The sequence below is a fragment of the Microcebus murinus genome, chromosome 14 (assembly GCF_040939455.1).
Source record: "Microcebus murinus isolate Inina chromosome 14, M.murinus_Inina_mat1.0, whole genome shotgun sequence".
Lineage (NCBI taxonomy): Eukaryota > Metazoa > Chordata > Mammalia > Primates > Cheirogaleidae > Microcebus > Microcebus murinus.
Window position 1 is genome coordinate 26,455,109 of NC_134117.1, and position 6,659 is coordinate 26,461,767.

Sequence of the window (6,659 nt, forward strand, 5' to 3'; positions counted from 1 at the left end):
AGAGCATAAAAACTTGAAAAATTTGAAGCCTGGCCAGTGGCAGAGAAGGAAAGAGCATTTTCAGGAGAGGAATCCAAGAATTTGCTAAAAAGATTAGCACAGATAAAAGGAAGCCAGGTGCTTAATAGTCAGAACAATGCAGAAAAAGCCTGAAAAGCATTTGAGAAATCTTCCAGGCTGTCGCTCCCAACATAGCCCTGAGGCCTAAGACAGAGTGGTTTTGGAGGCCCCCAGGGATGCTGCCTTTCTGTTAAGTTTTGGCAGCTGCCACATGATGTTAAGTCTGCTGGCACACAGAATGCAGGAGCTATTGAGGCTTGGCAGCTTCCATCCAGGTTTTAGAGGATGTATCAGAAAGCCTGAGTGCCCCAGCAGAAGACCGCCACATGGATGGAGCCCCTGCAGAGAGAGTTTTTACTAAGGCAATGCCAAGCAGAATGCAGGGTTGGAGCCCCAGCACAGAATCTGCCCCAGAGCACTGCCTAGTGGAGCCTTGGGAACAGGCGACTGCCCTCCAGACCCCAGAATGATAGTCACCAGCAGCATGCACCCTCAGCCTGGAAAAGCCACAGGCTTTCTGACTCTAACCTGTGACAGCAGCCATGTAGGCTTTGCTCAGCAAAGCCATGGGGACAGGGATGCCCAAGGCCTTGGGAGCCCACGCCTTGCACCTATGTGCCCAGGATGCAGGACATGAAGTCAAAGGAGATTTTGGAGCTTTAAGGTTTAATGTCTATCCTGCTGGGTTGGCAACTGTACTTGCCAGATTATAAAATAATGTAATCTTAACTGGTATTTCTTTAAGGACAGAAGGATATTTCTCCTGTTAGCTGTTTTAACAGACACAATTATCCAGGGACAGAGTAATTGGTTTTTTGATTTATCAAGGTTAAGCAAAAAGGATGGTGAATACATGTAAATTAGGATTTAAGACTGATCAGTGAAGACATTTTGTGGTTTCCTGGTAGAGAAAAGAATGACAAATAGTGATAGAGAACAGCTCGCTAGTAAAATATATGATCGAGTATAGTGGTCTGCTTAATCCATTGGCAGGGGTATTCAGAAAGAATAGCTTGCTAAGTAAAAATCTCATGTTGCAGAGGCTTTTCTTATTTGGGGGAAAAATAACTCATCTAAGAAACAGAAAACAAACATTTAGAAAAAAAATTCTTCAGCCATATTTACAGAGATCTCTGCGATGTTCTTTTAATTTCTAAACTATGGCTCTTATACAATGAAATATAGACATCATGCTTACTTTTCAACAGTGTCACACTCCAAAATTTTTGCAAATACTACAACATTGAAGTATCTTGAAGATCTGGCAAATAAGCAATTATAACATTTGATACTTAATGTCTAAACCAAGAACAAACCTTCCTTCAAACTTCTTCACCATTCTCCCCAAAGTTCTCATATCACTAAATCTCTTATTTCTCTTTCCTAAAAGGTCCCAGCCTATTTGGGTTCACTTTCCCATCCCTTTCTCCTAGATCTCTTCTCTTTCTGCCCTTTTAAAATAAATCATGTAGCCTCTCTAGGTTTCTTCCAGTTTTTCTCTCTCCAGTCATTGTCCTCATCATACCAAAAAAATGTCCGAAGATCAAGAAATGTAAAGAATTCTCTTCAGCAGGCAGGAAAAGCTATGGATACCATCCTATTTTAAGATTTGGATTTCCTGAAACACCTGCATTATTTTTGCACTTCTGGGTGATGCTTATACTATGACATATTGCCAAATACTATATATTTTAACCAAAATGAGTTCACATTAATCCATTTTATAATATACCACATTTTAACTTATTTAGCTTTAACTATGATTTATAGTTATGATTTTTCCCCTCTATCAGACTTTTTGGCCCCTTTTTTCTAATTGCTCCCCACCTCCTGAAATTTTAATACCATGTATATGCTATATATTTATTTATGGTCTATATGTATATCTGTGTTTTATACATAAAGAAGCATTTGGAACATAAAACTGAAAGACATAACCTCAAATGCCATAATCCTGAATGTTGAAATCCCAAAAGATCTATATCCCTAAAGTCTAAAAATCCCTAATGTCTAAAATCCTAGAAATCACAATCACAGGATGTTAGACAGAACTATTACCTAGTTGTTGTTGTTATGCAGAAGAAAATGGATTTCAATTGAATCTCCAAAACATAAAGACAGATTTGGAATTAGGTGCGATCAGATCAAAGTTTCTAAAGGTTTATTTCCAGGTGCTACCAATAATTTATTTTTTCTATTCAGCCCAATGCATTTGGTGGAAAATTCAGATGAGTGGGCTGGCTATGTAATACTGGTTAGGTGGTCTCATGGAGAAGACTACCTCAAGTTAAAGTATAATATAGTGACTGAAATGCAACACAGGTATTTAATAGTTCCATGGTGTACTAGCCTTTCTTAACTGCTAACACTGATAGAAGTACTGTGTTCTGCAGAAGGTGAGATTTACTCAGAGAGAAAGGAGAGAAAGAGAAGCAAATATGGCAAATTATTAACAATTGTGGGATCCAGGCATGTTCAAAATTTTCATAATAAAAATACAAATATATATATTTTTAATTTTAAAGAATTTTTCTTTCATTAGATTTATTCCCAGGCATTTGATACTGTATTGATTTTATTATGCATGGTTATACATGGTATCATGTTTTTAAAAGCAGCCTGACATATGATAAACTGTACCTATTTAAAATGTATAATTTGTTTTTATATTTGTATAAATAAAAGTTTTCATTTTATAATTTTTGCTGGAACACAGGAATGTAATTTTTTTTTTTTTTTTTGAGACAGAGTCTCACTTTGTTGTCCAGGCTAGAGTGAGTGCCGTGGCGTCAGCCTAGCTCACAGCAACCTCAAACTCCTGGGCTTGAGTGATCCTTCTGCCTCAGCCTCCCGAGTAGCTGGGACTACAGGCATGCGCCACCATGCCCGGCTAATTTTTTACATATATATATCAGTTGGCCAATTAATTTCTTTCTATTTATAGTAGAGACGGGGTCTCACTCTTGCTCAGGCTGGTTTTGAACTCCTGACCTTGAGCAATCCGCCCGCCTCGGCCTCCCAAGAGCTAGGATTACAGGCGTGAGCCACAGCGCCCGGCCAGGAATGTAATTTTTATATATTGACTTTGTATCCAGTAACCTTATTGAATTCACTTATTTATTCTAATAGATTTTTTAAGATTTTCTTTATATAATCATGATGTCTGCAAAGAATTAGTTTTATGTCTTCCCTTCCAATCCTTAAATTTTTCTTTTTTCTTACTGTACTAGCTAAGACAGCCAGCAAAATGATGCATAGAAATGCTGATAGAGGGTATCCTTGTCTGGCTTACAATCTCAGGAGAAAAGTGTCTACTATTTCACCATTAAATATGATGTTTGCTACAATCAGTCAATATAACTTTAAGTGAAAATTTCTTTAAAGTCATATAATTTCTTAGTCTATGTGCTTGTCAAAAATGCTGGACTGATTCAATATTAGGTAGAAATAACTGTTAGGGTGAGTTGGAAGGTGAGTGTGAGATGACTAAGTTGTAAGCGTTGGCTTAGTGATAAAGAAAGGCACTTGATGTACTCCGTGTGGGGATGGGGAATCATAAAAGTTCACGAAATAAACCTGTACCAGAAAGTAACATCATGTTGTTGCTTTGGGAATAGAATTTAAGATAAATACAAAGAATTACACAAATGATACAAATGTCCCAAAGATACAGTTACTTTAAGATAATTATTTAATAGAATTATTTTGCTAGGATGCATAACATTGTGTAACATTCAAGTAGTAACTAAAATTAATTAAAAAACAATTACTAGCCAGGCACCATGGCATGCTCCCAGCTACTCAGGAGGCTGAAGGGAGAAGACTGCTTTAGGATAGTTCAAGGCTGCAGTGTGCTATAATCAATCATGCCTGTGCTCCAGCCTGGGCAACATAGGGAGACCCCATCTTTTTAGAGAAAAAAAAATAATTAACGCCTGCCTGCTTTTCCTTGAGGTAGTGCATAAAGGATCCAGAAAAGATAAAGATGAAACATAATTGCTATTATTAATTTGTCTTTATTAAGAAAGTGTACGATGATTGAAACACAAAGTATTAAAGCTGGAAAGAATTTACAAATGGGGAAATTGAACTCTAGAAAGGCTGTAACTTACTGATCAGTCAGGGTCCTGGTAGGAAACAGATGGTATACTTTAACAGAACAATTTGAGGAGAGTTTAATAAAAGGAACTATATACAAAAGTATGGGTATAGTTTAAGAAAACCAACAAGGAAAAAACAGTGTAGTAAGTCAGGACTAGTAACAGTCCAGATGTTACCACCCCATAAGGCCCAAAAGGCAAGGGGGGGGCTAGTTATCAGAACCCAGAAAAGGTATGAAGAGGAACAAACGACAGAGCTAATGATCCCTAAAGGGACACAGCCAACTCACAATAATTTGGTAGGGAGGGAACCTCCCACCCTCCCAGCTCCTGCTGACACTTTCCACGGACCAAGCCCCAGCTACTGATGTAGTCCATACAGTTAGCCTCTCAGGACACAGAGCAGAGCAAAGTGGAAAATGGATCTGAGGGGCAAACGGAAGATATCCAGCACAGTTACCAAAGTCAGTGATAGAGTCAGGATCAGAACCTATGTCCTGACTCCCAATTTACTGTCTTTTCTACTAGCGAAGTAATTTATACTAAGAGTACAGTATACAGCCAGGCGTGGTGGCTCACGCCTGTAATCCTAACACTTTGGGAGGCTGAGGCGGGCGGATTGCTCAAGGTCAGGAGTTCAAAACCAGCCTGAGTGAGACCCCGTCTCTACCAAAAATAGAAATAAATTAATTGACCAACTAAAAATATATATACAAAAAATTAGCCGGGCATGGTGGCGCATGCCTGTAGTCCCAGCTACTCGGGAGGCTGAGGCAGTAGGATCGCTGAGCCCCAGAGATTGAGGTTGCTGTGAGCCAGGCTGATGCCATGGCACTCACTCTAGCCTGGGCAACAAAGCGAGACTCTGTCTCAAAAAAAAAAAAAAAAAAAAAAAAAAAAGAGTACAGTATACAATGTGGTGGGTATAATGTATGAAGACTTACAATATTGTTGAGAAGAAACTTACACACATGAAATAATCAGTAAATACTAAAAACAGGACTAAAGTATAGAAAAATTGAGGTAGGGATGGATTACCTTATACTTCTTTTATATTCACACAGTGGAGGGCACAAAGTAAGTGCTGGCTTCATTACTCAATGCCTGGCTTCCCAGGAAAGGCATTTATACTATGGAAGACTGATACTAGAAAGCTAACCCAAGAGAAAAGAATATCTATTGAGTACTTACTATGTATCTGGTGCTTTAATATATCATTTAGCTATACTAATTTTACAAATGTTTAATTTTACAAATGAGGGCATTAAAGTTCAATAAATTGACCTTTTCATGGTTAAACTGGGAGCCAGGATATGATCCCAAGTGTGTCTGATTTGCCTGGGAGTACTGCTCTCTGTATCATATCTGCAAACCAGAAGCATTTTAAAACAGAAAACTTGAGAGATTAGAAGCCTAGTGTTCAAGTCTCATAGACAACACTAATTTATTGTTAGACCTTGAGCAATTCCCATTACCTCTCAATACCTAGCTAATCTGTTTAAATAAAATCCAGATGATAACATTGAATTCTCCTGTCTCAGGAGAATCCAGAGTGAAGTCCAAGAGTGAGAGAGGGTTAGGCTAAATATGATTATGTTTGCATATGTACATGATAGTTACATACTGTACATCTATATTCCAAAGCCAACAGGAAAACTATTTTTGGGATATTTATTGCCTTTAGTAATAATCTAGATAAGCAAGAAAAAAAAACCCCCATTGAGGTTACTGTTAGTTTTAAGTTCGACTCCCATATATTTTCATAATTTACTTAGCAAATATTCTATGTTGAAATTAAGCCTGAAAAAGTGAAGAAAGAAATTAAGATTTTTTTTTTTGAAATTAAGATTTAAAGGTGAAAGAAGGGATATATTTAAATAAAGGCAAAGTTCTTGGTATATGCATTCATTAGTACCCAAATTTGTGCATGTAATTCAGAGACTCCATTAATTAGTTTCCTGACCAAGAGCAAGCTCTTTATGCTTGTTACTCTCTTAAAATAAGAACAACAGTTCTATTACTAGTGTGTTATTTGTATAAAATGAGATTATAAATATGAAAGTGACAGACATGGCTAGGGATGAACTTTGTCATTTAGGACCTGCTCATGGGACAAACATCTTTCATCACTAGAATCCATCTTCCCTGTCTGTGGCCTTAGTTAAAATAAACAGCTACTTTTATAACTTCTCTAACCTACTCAGTTTTTACTATAGGTCTTTGTACACTGTCAGATGGATCTTACAGTTAAGCCATTTCTCTGAGCTTACAGAAGTAGAAGAAACCTGGTGAACACCAGAGATCACTTCTGCCTTTATCTGTCTAGGAACTTTTATGTCCTGCTTCCCAAGTCTGGCAGTTTTCATGCTGTACCATTTTACTCTGTACCCACTGAGTACATAATGAAAAGAGAAAACGAAAATGAAGGAAAAACAATACATCTTCCCTTTCATACTTGGCTACAGGCTGCATTCAGTAAATGAATAAGAGACTATACCA